Here is a 19160-nt window from a genome sequence, read left to right on the forward strand (position 1 = left end):
CCTTGAAAGACTAGTAACCATTTGTTTGGTGGCACCAGGGAGAAGTGAGCATTCCAGCAACCAACATTCTAGGTCTATTTTCTTCGGTTATAAACATACAACATCTAGCATTTATGAACTTCCCTCATCCTCTTCTTTACTTCTCTCCCCACCCCTCCCCACAAAATCCCATTTGTGGAGAGCACTGGTAAACAAAGTGTAATTTGTCACCTGTAGTCTAGAGGAAAATGAGAGGTTTCATATCACAACACATTTCGATAGACAACTCTCTTCTCCAAGATCATTTTTTTCTTAGTTTTTCTTTTTTTCTCCTAGAGTCCTAAAACTTTGAAATACCTGCCTCCTCCTTCTGGATTCTTTCTTTCTCTAACCTCAATCTCCCTCTCATTCTCAGCCCAGAATCAGACCGCCGAAGGAATAAAAGGCCAGCTTTGCCCTTCATTATGACTGTGTGTCCGGGACCAGTTGTTTAATCTCTCAAATCTTTGATTTCCCTATCCATAGGAACATGAATCCTTTTTCTTATTGAAAAATTACGGTGTACCAATACAATTCTAACTTTTTAAATGAATATTCGTTCCTTCCTCACAAATACCCTAAGAGGTAGGTATATTGACTGCTACCATTCCTGCAGTTTCTCTTACAGAGAGGAAATCTGAGGGGCAGTGAATTTAACAATTTTTCCAATGTAGCTTCTAAGAGGCAGCACCAAGATCCAAACTTGTGTGTCCTAAGTCCAGGAGCCAAGTTCTTAACTCTTCTTGTATTGGAAGACATGTATATATTTAAAGGTGCTAAGAATCATATCTAGTTCACATGTTTATTATATAAACCCTTATGTACTCCTTGGCTCATATTATTTGTCAATTACTTCAGTAATTTGCTATTATTATTATAATTTTAAAAAAATTTTTTTTAACGTTTACTTATTTTTGAGACAGAGAGAGACAGAGCATGAACGGGGGAGGCTCAGAGACAGGGAGACACAGAATCTGAAACAGGCTCCAGGCTCTGAGCTGTCAGCACAGAGCTCCATGCGGCGCTTGAACTCACAGACTGTGAGATCATGACCTGAGCCGAAGTCGGCCGCTTAACCGACTGAGCCACCCAGGCGCCCCTGCTATTATTATTTTTAATTCTTATTTTTTACTTACTACTCCTCTTAGGCATATAAAAGACTGGTATCATCCACAAAAGATCCTCCAATGCTGTACTCATCCCGCGGCATCAAACAGGGGTCTATTCTGTAAACTGAAAGGGCCACGCTGGCATTCATATAAGGGGTTACACATGGTGCTGAGTAAAGGAGTAACACAGCCCAATGTGCTTTCGTGTTTGAGTCCACCCAGCAGCAGCTCAGTCGGCTGACTCCAATCCAGCAGTGTGCCCGAAAGTGTACGTAAGTCAGCAGGATGCCACAAACGGGTCTGAGGCATGAGGCACTAGAGGCTCCTGAATAAGACACATTACATGAATCCACCTTCCCCCCCCCCCCCCCGCCACATCTGTAGTCTTTCCACAGCAGGTTCCTCCCCACACAATGTGCTGTAGCCAGGTGTGTCTCCAGCCTTGGCAGCTGCACACACGTGATCTAGTCCAGACTCTGAACTTCTGCTCATGCTGCTCTTCCGATTGGCCCGGTCCTCCCACTGCTCTTAACAATGGCTCTTTTCAACTCTCTCTTTCTTTTTTCTGACTCTGCCACTGTTTTTCCAACAATATGTATGATAGGTACAAAATAGCGCAAGCATTGCTAGAGACAACAGCTCAGGGACAGTTGCTAGTACAAGTTCAGAGTTCAATTTCTCATTCTTTCTTCTTTCTACCCCCAAACCTAGATGTAACTGTATGTGTGTACGTATACACGTTTATATGAGATATAAAATGCAATGTACAACACAGAAACACACATGGGATTTTATACATACTGTTAAAAAATCTGCTCTTACTCAACAGGATATCATAAATATCGAGAACAATCGGGACTCTTTTAGTTCCAAATGACAGAAATCCAACACAAATCAGACAACTATAACTTCCCCTAACACGAAAGACTTTTTTTTCTGCTCACACTGCAAAAATTATTCAGCTCTCTACCTCTGAAAAGTCCAGGGGTAGAGCTAGTTAACTTCAAAAAGAGCTGGTTCTGGAGATCCAAATGCAGTTGTCAAAATTCTCACTCTCTCTACTATTACAACTTTTCTTTATATCTGTCTCTTAATTCTGTTTTTGTTTGCTTTTTGTGGTTTGTTTCTCTGCTTGTCTTATTCAATCCCTTTAAAAATAACCTCCTTCCTATAGTTGGGGAGGGAGCATCTTTCCTTATAGTTCTTGGAAAACATCCCAGAGCAGAATTCAGCTTGAGGATCTTGTCCGTCAGTGTACCTGTTGTTATAATCAAGAGGTTGGAAAATTCTGATTGGCAATCTCAGGGTAAGGAAACAGGGTCAGTTCCACCTGAACAACAAAGTAAATGATGTTTGGACAAACAACAGTAACAGTCCATTGTACATCTTTACATCAATACATAAAATTTTATCTTATTTCATTTGAGTTAGGTTAAAAACAAAGGCTGTTCTAGGTAAGAGTAATGGGTTATTTTCATTTTGTTTTGGTGCAAAGGATACACATGAGATTAAGGATTTATGATACCGGGGTTCCCTAAAGTTTTTCTAGATTTTCAGAGAAGAGTGTCCATGGCTTCATAGTCTCATGGCTTATGTGGACTAGATCTGCTGGGTCAGGGAATCCCAGAACCAAAGGTGGGAAATAATGCAATTTTATATTCCCTTGTTTTATTTATTGTTGTGCCATTGGCTCACTTGAGGATTAGTGGTTCAGGTTGGCTATATCCTATTGCACTGGTTAAACAGCCAGACACTGTAAAAGCTGAACATTATTCACTTTTATGGTTAGATCATTACTTATTTATATTCTACTGAAGGATATTTCAGTTTGCTTTGCTAAGTTATCCTTTGCAGTGATTCATAATGATGTAATGAATACCCTTGTTCTTATATTTCTGTTAATATCTCTAATTGTTTTAATACAAATTCCTAGAAGTAAAATTACTCAAAAATTTTCATCTAAAGACAAAGTTGATTTTGTCTTCTCCATAAGCTTTATCCTAACTCTTGAAAGGTACACTAATAATTCTATTGTAGTCTACCTAGAGTTATAATATTCTCTTTCATATTCACTCATTTAACAAGCTTATCATGAGTTTCTATTATCAGTCAGGCTCTGTGCAAGGCATAATGTAATTACAAAGACAAATAATCCATGATCCCCATCCTTTAAGAGAGAGTAATTTAGTCAGGGAGACAAATGGGAGGAACAAGTAATTACAATTTGGTGTGATTTATGCAATAAGAGGGGTGAATATAAGTGCCATGAGAGCAAAGATAAAGGGACTATCCTGAGAAACAGAAACCATCTTCCTTCAGAAGGGATATGTTCTCTTCAACAAATATTGCTGGAACAAACTAAACATCCAAATGCAAAAAAAAAAAAAAAAAAGAAAGAAAAGAAAAGAAAAGAAAAAGAACCTATACATGGATTTACACTCTTCATGAAAATAATTCAAGATGGGTCAAAGACCTAAATATAGGACATAAAACCATAAAACTCCTAGAAGGTAACAGGAGAAATCCTAGATGACCTTGAATACCGTAATACCTTTTTAAATATAACACCGAAGACACGATCCATGAATGAAATCAATCATAAGCTGGCCTCATTAAAATTCTGCTCTGGGAAATACAATATTAAGAGAAGGAAAAGACAAACCACATACTGGGAGAAAGTATTCTCAAATTATACATCTGATAAATGACTGTTATCCAAAATAAGCAAAGAAGTATTAAAACTCAACAATAAAAAAAACAACCCAATGAAAAATGGTATATGATCACTAAATAGGCAACTCACCAAAGAATATGCAAATATGTCAAATAAACATATGAAAAGATGCTCTACATTATATGTCATTTAAAACAACAATGAGTTACCACTAGACATCTACTAAAATGCCCAAAATCCAAAATATTGAAAATAGTAAATGCTGACAAGGATGTAGAGCGGTAGGAACTCTCACTCATTGCTGGTGGGAATGCAAAATAGCACAGCCACTTTGGAAGGCAGTTTGGGGTTCCAAACAAAACTAGACATGTGTGATCCAGAAATTGTATCCCTTGGTATTCACCCAAAGGAGTTGAAAATCTATGTCTGCCAAACCCTGCATATGGATGTCAAAAGCAGCTTTATTCATAACTGCCAAAACTTGGAAGCAACCAAGATGTCGTTCAGTAGGTGAATGGATAAATAAACTCTGGTACATCCACACAATGGAATATTATCCAGCACTAAAAATATATGGGTGGGGCGCCTGGGTGGCGCAGTCGGTTAAGCGTCCGACTTCAGCCAGGTCACGATCTCGCGGTCCGTGAGTTCGAGCCCCGCGTCGGGCTCTGGGCTGATGGCTCAGAGCCTGGAGCCTGTTTCCGATTCTGTGTCTCCCTCTCTCTCTGCCCCTTCCCTGTTCATGCTCTGTCTCTCTCTGTCCCAAAAATAAATAAACGTTGGAAAAAAAAAAAAAAAGGTCTTTTAAAAAAAAAAATATGGGTGATAAAGCTGTGAAAAGACATAGAGGATCTTAAATGCATATTACTAAGTGAAAGAAGCCAATCTGAAAAGGAATTACACTGTATAACCCCAACTATATGACATTCTAGAAGAGACAAACTATGGAAACAACAAAAAGCAGAAATAAAGAGATCAGTGGTTGCTGTGGAGTGTAGGTAGGGGAAGGGCTTGGGAGGGGAGAGAGATGAATAGGCAGAGCAAAAGGATTTTTAGGGCAATGAATATTCTCTGTATGACATTATAATGATGGATGTATGCCATTAAACATTTGCCCACACCCACAGAACGCACAACACAAAGAGTGAACTGTAAGGTAAACAATGGACTTCGGGTGAACATGATGTGTCAATGTAGGTTCATCCTTGGTAAACAATGTACATTTTGGTGAGTGATGTTGACAATTGAAGAAGCTACACATGGATGGGGGCAAGGGGATACAGGAAATCTCTGCACCACCTTCTCAGTTCCGTTGTAAACCTAAGATGCTCTTTAAAAAAGTCTTTAAAAATAGTATTTGATTTGATTTGTGAAAAATGAAAGTGGGGAAGAAAACTCTACATGCAAAGGCAAGGGACATGGGAAAGGGAGAGTATATTCAAGATTTATTAGGTGTTGGGGTACAGGGGTGGCTCAGTTGGTTAAGCATTAGACTTCAGCTCAGGTCAAGATCTCACAGTTAGAAAGTTCGAGCCTCACGTCGTCGTCGGGCTGTGTGCTGACAGCCCGGAGCCTTGAAGCCTGCTTAGGATTCTGTGTCTCCCTCTCTCTGCCCCTCCCCCACTCATGCTCAGGCTCCCTCTCTCTCTCTCTTTCTCTCTCTCTCTCCTAAAAATAAAATAAACACACACACACACACACACACACACACACACACACACAGAAAGATTTATTAGGTGTCGGGTTGTGAAAGAAGCAATTAGTACCTGGAAGGGTTATCAACAGCATAAAGGATAATTCTTATATACTCTAACATTTGAGACCCATTGATCTTACGTCCCTATTCTTGCCCTCCCCAGTAGACTGCAAACTTTTTGGGGACAAGAAATATATTTTATTCATTTTGTATCCACTGTACTTTGCATCATGCAAATGCACACACACACACACACACACACACACCACAAATAGCTTAATTAATTATGCAAATTAGGATTGTCTTCTCAAAATCACAGATTTTTCTTTCTCATTAAATATCTGAATTTAGGAATTTTTATAATAATGTATATTTTTTTCTTATTGCATAAAAATAAAGGGAATAAAAATCACTTATAATTTTGCCATTATCATTGGTTTCTCTCACTACACATGATTATAATTTTGCTTTCAAACCTGCTTTTTTTAAATTTCCTTGACATATTTCCATGTCGTTATAATCAACCTCAAGGTGATTTTTAAATAAATGCCGTCTTTGTGGTTTTCACACTTTGATATTAGAAGCTGATGCATCCATCTCAGCTGTAACCACTCCCAGCTAAACCATGGTCCTCCTCCAGTAGGAATGCTGTCCTGTCACCCCTCCTTCCAACATTGTTGCCCCCAACCTCACACATAGAGTTATTCCATGAAAACAGAAATCTGTTCAAAACCATTTAAAGTTAGGAGAAAATCCAAACTCCCCATCATAAGCCCTTCCAATACTGTGCTTTGCTTACCTCTCTTTCTCCTCTCATTTCGGCCATCCTGGCGTTCGGTCTCTGTATTCCTGCCACACAGGCCACATATCAGTTTCTTGAACACACCAAGCTCTTTCCCACCCCAAGGCCCTCCAAGAGGACACTCTGCCTGGAATGCCTCTTTCTCCCACTCTTCCCTCCTCAGCTGACTTCTCATCTTTCATTTCTTGTCTTCAATCTCTTCTGAGAGACTGCCTCCCTGGTCACCTCAGGAAGCTTCCCTTCCACCACTAAGGACCCACTTAATGACAACTTGCAAATAGATATTTAGGTGTTGATTTACTTATTTATTTTCTGACCCCTCCACTAGACTACAAGCTTTGCAAGGATAGAGATTTTGCCTCTTTTATTCATGAATGCATATCTAGACTTAGTACAGAGTCTGGCATATGGTAGGCTCTCCAAATGCAGAGTCCACTAGAGATATTAAAGGAATATTTAAAGCAGTCATTCTTAAATGTAGTGCCAGCACCAGGAACATCAACGTTATCTGAGAACTTGTTAGAAATGCAAATTCTCAAGCTTCAACTGGAATTATTGTTATCAGAAGCTCTGGGGGTAGGGGCTGGTCGTGTGTGTGTGTGTGTGTGTGTGTGTGTGTGTGTGTGTGTGTGTCAACAGGCTCTACAAGTGATTCTGCTGTTCTCAGTCTGACAATGATTGTTGTAAGGTATCTCTGTTTAAGAGTTGCTGCAGCCAACATTTCTTAGAATGTGAGGTTGGAACCTTAAATATAACTAAATGTGGTTCTCATTTTATTCAGGAAAATAATGTCAAAAAAGAAATTTTTATATGTTTTAATTTAACAGTGATAGTTCTGCTTATAAGTTTGCTTTTAACATAGTAAAGCATGCATATTTTTTATGATCATTAAGTATAATTATGCAGCACAGACTCTTTCCTGAAAGGAGTCTTCAAATGTAAAGCTACTTTTATACTGATGGCTGAATATTAATTCAATTAAATTCAGATATAATTATGGAAAATTTGCATTTCCTACTTCTCTTATGGTTCAAACAATGAATTGATCTGGATGATTTATCAGATACTTTGTCTTTGAGTTGTAATTTTCCCATAGTGATTTACTTATTATATTTAAGGGGAATCATTAGGTTTTCACATTTGGAGTGTCCTATTTAATAAAGCTGATTCATTGGTCAACACAGTATCAATGGGGTCACAAAGAAGATGGAAAATTAATCATTGAAGACAAGACTTCAGATCGGATCCAAAACACCTGAGTTACCTGATCTGCATAAGTGGATAAAATGTGGCTTTGAATACCATCTGATAAGATGTATATATCCATGGAAAGAGTAAAAATTATGAAGCAAGTGTAAATACTCTTTTAAAAAGTTAAAAAGGCAACAAAAGAGAGGAGAGAAACACAACACTGACTGAACTTCTATAATGTGACAGGCATTGCACTAAGTCGTGTTTTTTAGACTATCTTATATTATTCTCTGTCCACCCATTTTTATTTACTCAAAATATCACAGGTTTTCTGGCTTATGTAAAGCAAACCAAAAGTCAAGCTGTTCTAAGTAGAATGATCTATGATGGAGCATAGACTGATTTTCTACCAGGTTCTTAATGAAACAAACATTTGTAAAAAAAAAAAAAAGTATGTGAGCTTTAAATATCATCTTAGTAATTTACTTGCACTAAGAGAATATATTTGGGTATACCTTTCCTGCTCACAGATTTTTTTATTTTAAATACCATGTAAAGACTCTGTTGAGTACTTACTTTTTCTTAAAGAAAAGAATATTTATTTCCATATCCATTTTAAGTGATCTCACCTGAAATGCGGATTCAGAAACCTAACCTCTGATTTCCTAAAGGGAAGCAGTTAATATTTTTAAACAAAGAAATCAAAATGAAGCCTTTGGAATGGAAAAAGAATTAATTTTATCCTCTTTAAAACCATGAGAAAATAAAGATAACAGGTTGAAACATTTTTCCGTAGCTTAAATCACAGTGACTTTTATTGTTGTCACTTGTTTACTTTAACATTTTTTGCTGCGAGTTATGCTTCTTTCAATTCAGATTTTTTTTCTCAGATTTTCTATTTTGACCGAAATTATTTACTAAAATATTTTATATAAAAATAACTTCTTAGGAACATTTTAAAAATATACACTTTTACAAATAATTGCATCTTACATATTCTTGAATCAAGACCTAATTTTACAATAGGATTTGGGAGTAACTATTTTAGTGAAACCAATAATCGAATGCATTTAAAAACAGTAAAAACTTCAGAAAGGCACCATTTGTTTCACATACAAAGACAAACACAGATGCACAAAAGGTAACAATTTAGATCACATACTTCAAGTTTTTAAGAACGCATTTCTGATATTTTGAAATAAGAGACATACTCATCCCCAGTTCTGAAACTAATATCAATTATTCTTAATTGGCTTCTCTACATATTTCAAAGGAAACAGAAAGTAACATAGAATTCCTAGATTGATGTACTGTTAAACGTACCACCGTCAGAATTCTGGGTTCAGCTGCATTTGGAATCCTTCATTGCTGACAACAGAATTGCAAATGACAAGCTTCTTTCAAGCACTCTTCAGCACAACAGAAAGTTCTCCCTTCCACTGCCTGCTTTTTTTCCCATTAGCTAGAGTGTTACAGATTGAATGCTGCAGGAGGCATTTGACTGGAGGGTTTTTAGACAACTCTTTAAAATGCCTGAGTTTGAATAATGATTAAAAAAAGAAAAAAAAAGACAACTCATTTCTTTATAAGAACTTCTCTTTTTTTTTTTTTTTATTTATTTAAGAGGATTGGCTATGGGGTGGGGGGTGGGGTTAGAGGACGTCTTCATGTGTCATTGGTTAATAGTTTCTATGTATGATTCACCTAAGTGACATTTAGTCATATAATGTCAGTGACATTTTCATAATTTTACTGTCAATTTCTAATAATCTATTGCACATTCTTATGTTATTTGAACGAGTTGGGCAGATTAGCATAAAGGTCGGAAGTATGTTTCAGTCTGAATAATAGTGGTCTGGCAAAGAAAACTTTTTTATTGATGAAACATTTTTTATTTAATGTTTTTGATAGCTGAGTGGTGTTCACTAGGATTTCCTTTTTTTTCAGCTTTTCAAGGAAATTGCCTCATTTTCTGGTTCATGGCGGAAAGGTACAATAGAAACCTTTATGGTTTCTGAAAAATCCTGCATCTGGTTAAACTTGACATTGTAGCATATTGGCTCAGGGCTACGTATAAGGAAGTGACTATAATCTAAAAGCAACAGAAGTAAATGTTATCTAAAAATAAATTAAAAATACAATTGAACAGTTTTGTCCCTCTGTGGTTAATATTTACATGATGAGACCCAACAGAGGATTACATTTATATCTGTCAAGAAAGCCTCCACAAGACAGCTTAGAATTGGGACTGACAGGATACTGAACTAAGTAACAGCCACTTAATGGATATGGCCTTGAATTAACCAACATGCTTAAAAATTGGTCTTCCAGTGAACCCACAAAATAGGGAATTTTAACTTCACACAATAGCTTGAAACCTTTATGAGACAAAGCATAGATTATTGTAATCCTTGTGTTGAAATTGCCTGTCATCAAGGGATTAATCAAATCATCCAGGTTTCCATGACTGAGACCCTTATCTGAACTCTCGATTTATATCTTGCAAAGCAGTCAATAGCAATTACTTAATTAAAAAATTTCCACAAGCATCAGAAATTATTTAATAAATTCAACAGCGCTTTATATTTGCTGACATTTTCTTTAAAAAGTGACAGCTGCTCAAATAATTCATATTTTGATAAGCTCATTTGGTGAGATTAACAAGTCTACATGCCCTGGGGTGTCTGGGTGGCTCAGTCAGTTAAGCATCTGACTTTTGATTTGGGTTCAGGTCATGATTTCATGGTTCCTTGAGTTTGAGCCCTGCATCGGTCTCTGCACTGACAGTGGGGAGCCTGCTTGGGATTCTCTTTCCCCTCTCCCTCTGCCCTTCCCTCACTTGTGCTTTCTCTTTCAAAAATAAACTTAAACACACACACACACAAAAGTCTCCATGCTAGTGTGAATGGAGGAAAAGGACATGGGAAGGTGAAGGAATAGAAGCATCATAGGAGGAACGAATATTTTACAGTTTATCCGTATCTGAGCTTGGGAGTCTTAGTTTTATTGTATTTTTCCTTAAGCATAAAACATTGAGAAAGCACAAAACTCATGGTCTCTAATACATATGGTCATTCATTCCCCCGTAATGTGAACCTGTTCTCGGACTACCTGATAAACTTGTCTCACACTTCCTACAGTCCCTTGTGCACACCTCTAGTCTGTACAACCTCACCCAATGCTTAACAGGGTGGTGGACTCTATACAACTCCTGCCTACTGCTTCCCCAATTGTATATTAACAGGGAAATCATTTAGCCATTCTGAGCCTCCATTTCCACACGTATGAGATGGGAGTAAAAAACAGACCCCACCTTTTTAAAGTTGTCGTGAGGCTAAAAGAATGTATCAACAAAATCACTGAAAAATCCTCAATAAATATTAGCCATTGTAGTATTTAATATTAGCATTATCAAATGCTTCAACCCCCAATCCTGTGGTCTTTCTCTACACACACAACCTGGGGGCCCTGGAGGTGGGAGATTAATGTAAACTTGACTTTCAACGTATCCAAATAACATAAGTTTTGATCTGACTTCTCTGACTGCTTTCATGTCTAAGCAGAGAACCGGTCTGATGTGGGCCTACCATTGATTGAATGTATAAAAGTCAAGTAGAACGATCATCTGAACCTTTTCAATGGTATGTTGACACACTAATTTATTGAGTTTACTTTCACATCCGATAATCATGTACAAATTCTGCAGAGAGGTTATTGCAGCTCTCATTTTAGAGCTAAGTTCCCCAGGGAGACTTAGAAGGTAGATCTCCCAAGATGAACTCTTAAGCTCTCATGGAGAAAACCAGTGAGTTGATGATTCAGGAAATTTCCCATATGTCTTACTACCTAAATATTAGTGTCAGGAAAGAGAAAATATCTGTACATCTCATTTGCTTACTTGTACTGGCTATGGAATACTAAATAGGCAGGCATATTTTTTCCCATATAGTCTTTGAAAGAACTAAAGGCACCAATTCATCAAATTCATCCCTCACCTAAATTTACTCTTATAATTAAAATGTCTTCATATCTTGATTTCCTAGCCTTCCATTCCAACATAGCTGTTGAACTTTTTTTTTTCTGATTGACAAGGGGAATTCCTGTTCCATAGAGTAGATGCATTTGAAAATATTTCATCTACTGATTATTATGCAATCCTAAGGAATACCTACCCACTCCCTGTGACTGACTTTTACTGACATTTAGTAATATTAAATTTGAAACAAACTCCCTGCCTTTTTTACTTACTTATTTGTTGATACAAAAATAAAGTACAAACAGGTCAGTCCATTCCTGGGATGTTGTAGGTTAGCCACACAGATAATAAAAAGCAAAGCTGCCTATTTCAGAGCAACATTTCAAGGTTTTTGAAGGTGTGATTAATGTGTAAGTATATTTCTTATGGTTAACTACTGAACTGGAGTCAGAAAGGCACAGGTTCTGGAATCAAAGAGACATGGTACAATCCAGCTGGGTTACTGTCTAGCTCAGAGACTGGACAAAACACCTTTAACCTTTATTTTCTTCATTAGTAAAATGAGACTACTACTGGTTCCTCTCATTGAGTGTGGGAGTTAAATGAGATAATACATACAAAGTGCTTACCGCAGCTTCCGGTGTATAAGTGATCAATATGTATTAGGGGAGGAAACGAAATGCTACTTACAATAGCTACCAGACTACAAAGATGAAGTCCTGAACTGTTCTTGTCTTGCCAGTGTAGCAAGTGGAAGAGCAGTTTCAGGAAACAGAACCATCTTATTTTTCAAATCTTGGCTCAGTCATTCATTAGCCGTGTAAAATTTCAAAATGGGGATGATGTTGTATGATAATGCTTATGGCTTGAATTTAAGAACACATGACATAACCTTAAATCATTTGAATCCTATGACCCAGTGATTAAACACTTTAAAAATTTGTTGTGTACCTTCTCAGTAAGAGTTAGATATTTTTATATAATCAATATCAAACTGTACATGTTGCTTTTAAACTTTTTTTTAATTTTTTTTTTTAACGTTTTTATTTTTGAGACAGAGAGAGACAGAGCATGAATGGGGGAGGGTCAGAGAGAGGGAGACACAGAATCTGAAACAGGCTCCAGACTCTGAGCTGTCAGCATAGAGCCCGACGCGGTGCTTGAACTCACAGACTGTGAGATCATGACCTGAGCCGAAGTCGGCCGCTTAACCGACTGAGCCACCCAGGTGCCCCTACATGTTGCTTTTAATAACAACCTTCTTGTATAATCATACACTGTGATCATTTCTCATCCTTACCTATTTTTGGAAGTTTATTTTTCAGTTGCCTCATTTGAGGGATTAGTTTTTATTCAACTTATTTATTTAAATTCAAGTTAGTTAACATACAGTGTAGTCCTGCTTTCAGCAGTAGAATCCAGTGATTCATCACATATAACACCTGGTGCTCATCCCACGAAGTGTCCTCCTTAATGCCCAACATCCATTTAGTCCACCCTCCCCACCTACCTCCCCTCCAGCAACTCTGCTCTCTGTACTTAAGAGTTTCTTATGGTTTGCCTCCCTCTCTGTTTTTATCTTATTTTTCCTTCCCTTCCACTATGTTCATCTGTCATGTTTCTTAAATTCCACATAAGAGTGAAATTGTGATATTTGTCTTTCTCTGACTATGTCGCTTAGCACAGTATACTCTAGTTCCATCTACATTGTTGCAAATGAAGGCGTTATTAATTTTAAATTTTCCTTTAGAACATTTAAGTGTTTATAGTCCCTCACCACCCACAAATTACAGTGTGAGAAACATCCAAACATAATTATATGGGCCAACATCTAATTATATTCTCCGAATAAATTCTTAGAAGTGGGTCAAAAGGTAAGATTATTTTAAGGCTTTTAATCCTCATTGTTAAATTGTTTTCCAGAAAATGAGGATCAATATACATGTCTACCAGCTAGCAATAAACAGTTTATAGTGTCAATACTGGTTTTTTTTTAAATTATTTTTTAATTTGATTGAAAAAAAAAACATTGTTTATGGGGCCCATGGGTGGCTTCAGTCAGTTAAGAGTCTGACTTTGGCTCAGGCCATGATCTCACAGTTGGTGAGTTCGAGCCCCACATCGGGCTTTGTGCTGACAGCTCAGAACCTGGAACCTGTTTAGGATTCTTTGTCTTCCTCTCTCTCTGCTCCTCCCCCCTTCACACTCTGTCTCTCAAAAATAAATAAACATTAAAAAAGAACATTGCTTACGTTTGCATTTCTGCAATTGCTTGTACTGCTAATAGTTTTACATGTTAAATTATACTACTTTTCAATTTTTTCACTCATATTTATCGATTATATAATATCTTTATAAGTTAAGAATATTAACTATTGTTTGGTAAGTATGTTCTATTATATCAGTTCATTATCATATCTTACGTTTATCCCTTACTCTAATTTTATTGTAATTTTGATACTGATTATAATGTAAATAGTCAAATCTATCAAGTTTTCCATAATCAATTGTTTAAAATGTTTCTTTATTTGTTTTGGGGGGTGCAGAGAGAGAAAAGGAGAGAGAGAATCCTACGCAGGCTCCCTGCTGTCAGCACAGAGTCCAACACCAGGCTCAATCTCAACAACTGTGAGATTATGACCTGAGGCAAAATCGAGTCAGCCATTTAACTGACTAAGCCACCTAGGCGCCCCTATGATTGATTTTATTGTTTTTTTAAAAAGACCATTTAGAAAGGCCATTTCACTATTCTGTGATTAGCAAAAAAAAAAAAAAAAATGCTTATTTTATATTTATATATCCATTTTAAGTCTATTAACTGTTTAGCTCTTCAATAATTCATTTGGCTGTAAGATGCACTAGGCATCTAAAATTAGTGTAACCCCTTATTGACCTATTATTGTGAGAACATTTGCACATTTTTAAAAGATCAATATTTCATTACCGATGTGAAATACCTTCATCATAACACCACACACACACACACACACACACACACACACACACACACACACATCACATACTACCTTTAGGTTTAAGTAATCTACAGATAATATGGAAGGATTCTAAAAAATCTTACACTAAATGTTCTGTAATATCTACACTACCAATAGGCTGGTAAAACACAAGTCCTCACCACTTACTAGGGAAGGTTTCTGAGGGTCAAGGTAAATACCTAATGGCACTAAACTCCTATGGTTGCAGGGAGGATAAAACTTTCTTCTATGTTAGACAAAGACTCTGCAAACAAGACCAAGCATCTTTTGGGCTGCTGGAAAAGAAGTCTTCTTATACTAGGCAAGAAAAAAAACTTAAGAAAGTGGCCGGAAAGATGAACAAATCAAGATAACCTGTTGTATGTTCCATAATATATATGAAAATTAAATATTTAGGGTACCATTTCCAACAATAACATTACTAAATAAAAAAATATTACTTCTGGTCCTTACATTATGAAAATATGAACATTTTCCTTAGAAACTGACTTATCCCATTACATGCAAATAATTAGCACTTAATTTCATGTGTAATTTTGTCAATTAAAGCAGCCCCATAGGGCCCAGTTTAGTCATTTATCTTGTAGTTTAAGTCATCATTATCTCATAATTGCTAGGAAAAAAAGTATGCAAGTTCAGAATGCTAATAATCCCTGTACATTACTTGGAGGCAAAGAGCCACTGAGGCACATGAAACATTTGCTGATACCCACATGGAAGGTACAGGAAACTGCAGAGGCCATCCTCCTCTCGTGTTCTCCAACATATGAAGTGTCTCCAGCCTCCATAGAAAATTATTCCTGCTACCAGTTGAGTTAAAGATGAACACCATCTGCCAATGCCAGTTGACACAGTCAAACTGAATGGCTTTGTGATCTAAATTTAATGAACTGCTAAAATATTCATATCAAGATTTTCCTGATCCATAACCTTTTTCCTGTTTTGATACTCAGCATCCTTTAAGAGGAGAAGTCACTGTAATTTGGAATATAGATTCATATTCCCGACTGGTTATTGGCCACATCTGCAATTGTTTTTGGCATCCTGAGGGATAGTGGCAGCAGGAAATTCTTCATTAACATTCACTACAGAAGCCATGGGTTCTGCTTCACAGATTTGTGCCTTCTAACCTAAATGAACTGTAGATGTTTCCTGTAAATTATCCACATCTAGAGGCCTTAGCTGGTGTGTAGGACAGGGCGCTTTGACAGAGAGGGATTTTGCTTCTGGGGGTCATCCAGCTGGCTGTAGGATGTGATCTTTAATCGTTATTCATAATGATCTCTATATTAATAAGAAAAAAAAAGGAAATATTCACCCAAACTGTTTTAAAAACAATCTCTCTACTCTAGAACTCTGCTTGCAGTCAGAGCAGGTGCCTTGGTCTATATGGATTTACAGAATTTTTTCTTTTTTTCATTACAAATTTACTTTCTGAAATTTTTTATCCATATAGTTGTGACAGAGACTTTTTGTCAAAATGTTAAAGAAAGAAAGAAAGAAAGAAAGAAAGAAAGAAAGAAAGAAATTTGTCTTTAAAAAATAATTCTTCACCAATTTTAGTGGGTACTTGTGACTACTGCTAACTATCCACACATAGTTCCATTGAAGGTAATCTTGAAATTCTACCCTGATTTGATATTATCACAAAGAAAACACTTTTGCAAATAGAGTTGTTTTTTTTTTTAAAGATAAACAATGTCAGAATGTTTTAGATAGGCTGGCTAGATACCATGCTATTTAGATTATGACATTTAAAATATACTTGGGCTCTGTGGAGTGAAATGGGTAATATGAGTATGTTATGGAAAACCTAGGGACAATTTTTCAAATCTTCCCAGTAATGGAGGAAGAATTCACTTTACGTTAACAATCACTGGTGTCAGCCCACAGACTATCCTTTAACATTAATGGCCGCATCCATTATCTACTGCTGAGAAACAAATCATCACCAAACGATTTTCATTTAGATCATGATTCCGTGGGGAGGATGGCCCAACTGGGTAGTTCATCTGGGTTCAGCTGGACTGTTTCAGGCTCTGAGTTTCCTGGTCTTTGCCACTGAATTCTCTCATATTTCTGCTTCAGTTGGGGCAACTGGGCTCACTAGGCTCTGATCCACATGGCTCATCCTCAGGCAGGACAATTCTGGCTTGTTTACTGTGGTGGAGGCACAGTCCCAAGAGAAAGAATGGGAGCACAAGATCTTTGGAGTCCAAGGTTCAGTATTGTCACATTGTGACTTTCTGTAGCAGTCTGCTAGCCAAAGCAAGGCCCAAGGCCATTCTAACAATTCTATCTCTTGATGGGAGATGCTAAAAATAGAGATATAAGAAAGACTGTGGCCTATGTCCCATCTACTACAGTGCCTCTGAGTTATTTAAAATGGCTCCTGTCAAAAAGCTTGAGGCTAGCCTAAATCTAGACTTATCACATAGTTAGTATGATCTCTCATTTCCAGAGCCTCTTAGCTTTCTCCATTTATATGCATGTATCCTGTGCTTCATCCCGATACCTGGACAGCAAAACCTGTCCGTATGTGCCATCTTCATTTGTCCTACAAGAGCCAAGTTTTGCACGTGGTATCTTCCAAATACATAACATAAATATTGACTACTATTTTTTATTACTTTATCAATATGACTTCATCATAGGAGATATCAGTATTGTAGATGTTTTCATTTTCTCAAATATTAAAGGATTTTAGTATAAATGACATCCCAAAAGTTCATGGTTAGAATAAAATATCCTAAAGATCCAATTCATTGTTCTCAAAATTAATTCTATAACAAACTATGGTGCCTTACAAATATACTTATTTCATTAAATTATCATAAGCAGTGGATCTATGGTCATAATTTAAACTCAGCGTGCTGACTCAAGATCATTCAGGCAACGTTTCCACAATGGTTGACAAATCAAATGCTCCATACATTTTTAGATTTGCTTGTTTGTTTTTAAAGCTGATGAGCTCAACAGACTTCCTCATAAATTCAATGTAAAATGAATTTACCTACTTTATAGCTAGGTTCATAAGAAATATGGCAAATTTTGTTAGAAAGCTCCCCTTGTTTTCCTGTAATCCAGTACTTATCATTACTCACGATATAGTTTCCATTAGCAGTCACTTTCTCCTGAAAGTTTTTGCTTTTTAAACTTGTTCCCTCACCTCTAAAATGATCCCTTTGCAATTGAGTAACTTCTATAAAGACATAAAATATCAGTTGCATCACATCATATGCATGGGGCATGTGGCAATCAGTACAATATCCCAACCAGAAAAAAAATGTGTGAAGCACAGATCTTCAGCCACAGAATGTATATATATATTCATACATGTTAATTTAAACAATATGAAAGTTGCTATTTTGTAGCACATAAATGAAGGGATCTTGTCAATTTCATAAGGTCCAACTTAAAATATACATAATCTGGGGCGCCTGGGTGGCGCAGTCGGTTAAGCGTCCGACTTCAGCCAGGTCACGATCTCGTGGTCCGTGAGTTCGAGCCCCGCGTCAGGCTCTGGGCTGATGGCTCAGAGCCTGGAGCCTGTTTCTGATTCCGTGTCTCCCTCTCTCTCTGCCCCTCCCCCGTTCATGCTCTCTCTCTCTCTGTCCCAAAAATAAATAAATGTTGAAAAAAAAATTTTAAATATACATAATCTAATATATGCACACACATATGCACATAAATACTCATATCACTTAGTAGTGGGAAGGAGTAAGAGGAAGGTTGACCAATTTATAAATGTAAGGATATCCAGATACTGGCCCCAAAAGTAGAAATAAAAGTCACTGCTCTTCAAGGTTCCCTCTAACAAATGTACACAATTAACATAATCCAACAGATTATTTTGCCATTCATTTGTAGACAGGCAAGTAACCAGTGAACATTTTCTTTCTTTTTATTTTTTTTCTTTTTATTTTTTTTTCAACGTTTATTTATTTTTGGGACAGAGAGAGACAGAGCATGAACGGGGGAGGGGCAGAGAGAGAGGGAGACACAGAATCGGGAAACAGGCTCCAGGCTCTGAGCCATCAGCCCAGAGCCTGACGCGGGGCTCGAACTCACGGACCGCGAGATCGTGACCTGGCTGAAGTCGGACGCTTAACTGACTGCGCCACCCAGGCGCCCCAATTTTCTTTCTTTTTATAATGGGACCATTTGTTCAAACGGGATTTGTACTGTGATCTAAGCTATGAAATGGATAAAAATGGATGTATTTCAACAGAAACTAAAAAAGTGAGTCCAAACCATCCAGGTGATACATGACTTTTCTCTACATTTTGAGTAGAATTACAATAGCAGGAAAGTATGTAATTACATTCAGTAAGACATACTAGGATTTCTTAGTTCGAACAACTATTACCATCATCACATACCATTCCCTTAACATCAAAAATAAAATATGCATGCAGGTTTAACTATTTCTTCTTAACTTTTATATTACACAGTTCAAGTCTAGTCAAAGTGAGATTGAGAAATGGCTACTGTTGGGGTGCCTGGCTGGCTTAGTCTGTAGAGCATGTGACTCTTGATCTCTGGCTTGAGCTCAAGCCCCACATTGGGAGTGGAGCCTACAACGAAAGAAAGAAAGAAAAAGAAAGAAAGAAAGAAAGAAAGAAAGAAAGAAAGAAAGAAAGAAAGAAAGAAGAAGAAAGAAGGAAGGAAAGAAGAAAGGAAGGAAGGAAGGAAGGA

General features: G+C 37.1%; 1 protein-coding gene across 3 annotated transcripts in view; it reads right to left on the reverse strand.

The window, feature by feature from the left end:
- Positions 1 to 19160, reverse strand: part of ANO3 (anoctamin 3) — a 422003-nt gene that overhangs the window by 152515 nt on the left and 250328 nt on the right. Inside the window, exon 1 of one of the 3 annotated variants that reach the window (XM_040495592.1) lies at positions 8814 to 8964. The exons of the other annotated variants lie outside the window; for them this stretch is intronic. The gene's annotated coding sequence lies outside the window, so the exon portion shown is untranslated. Of the gene's footprint in view, positions 1 to 8813; positions 8965 to 19160 lie in introns of those variants that run through there. 3 annotated transcript variants of the gene reach the window in all.

The sequence above is a fragment of the Herpailurus yagouaroundi genome, unplaced genomic scaffold (genome assembly GCF_014898765.1).
Source record: "Herpailurus yagouaroundi ecotype Mexico unplaced genomic scaffold, PumYag 187, whole genome shotgun sequence".
Lineage (NCBI taxonomy): Eukaryota > Metazoa > Chordata > Mammalia > Carnivora > Felidae > Herpailurus > Herpailurus yagouaroundi.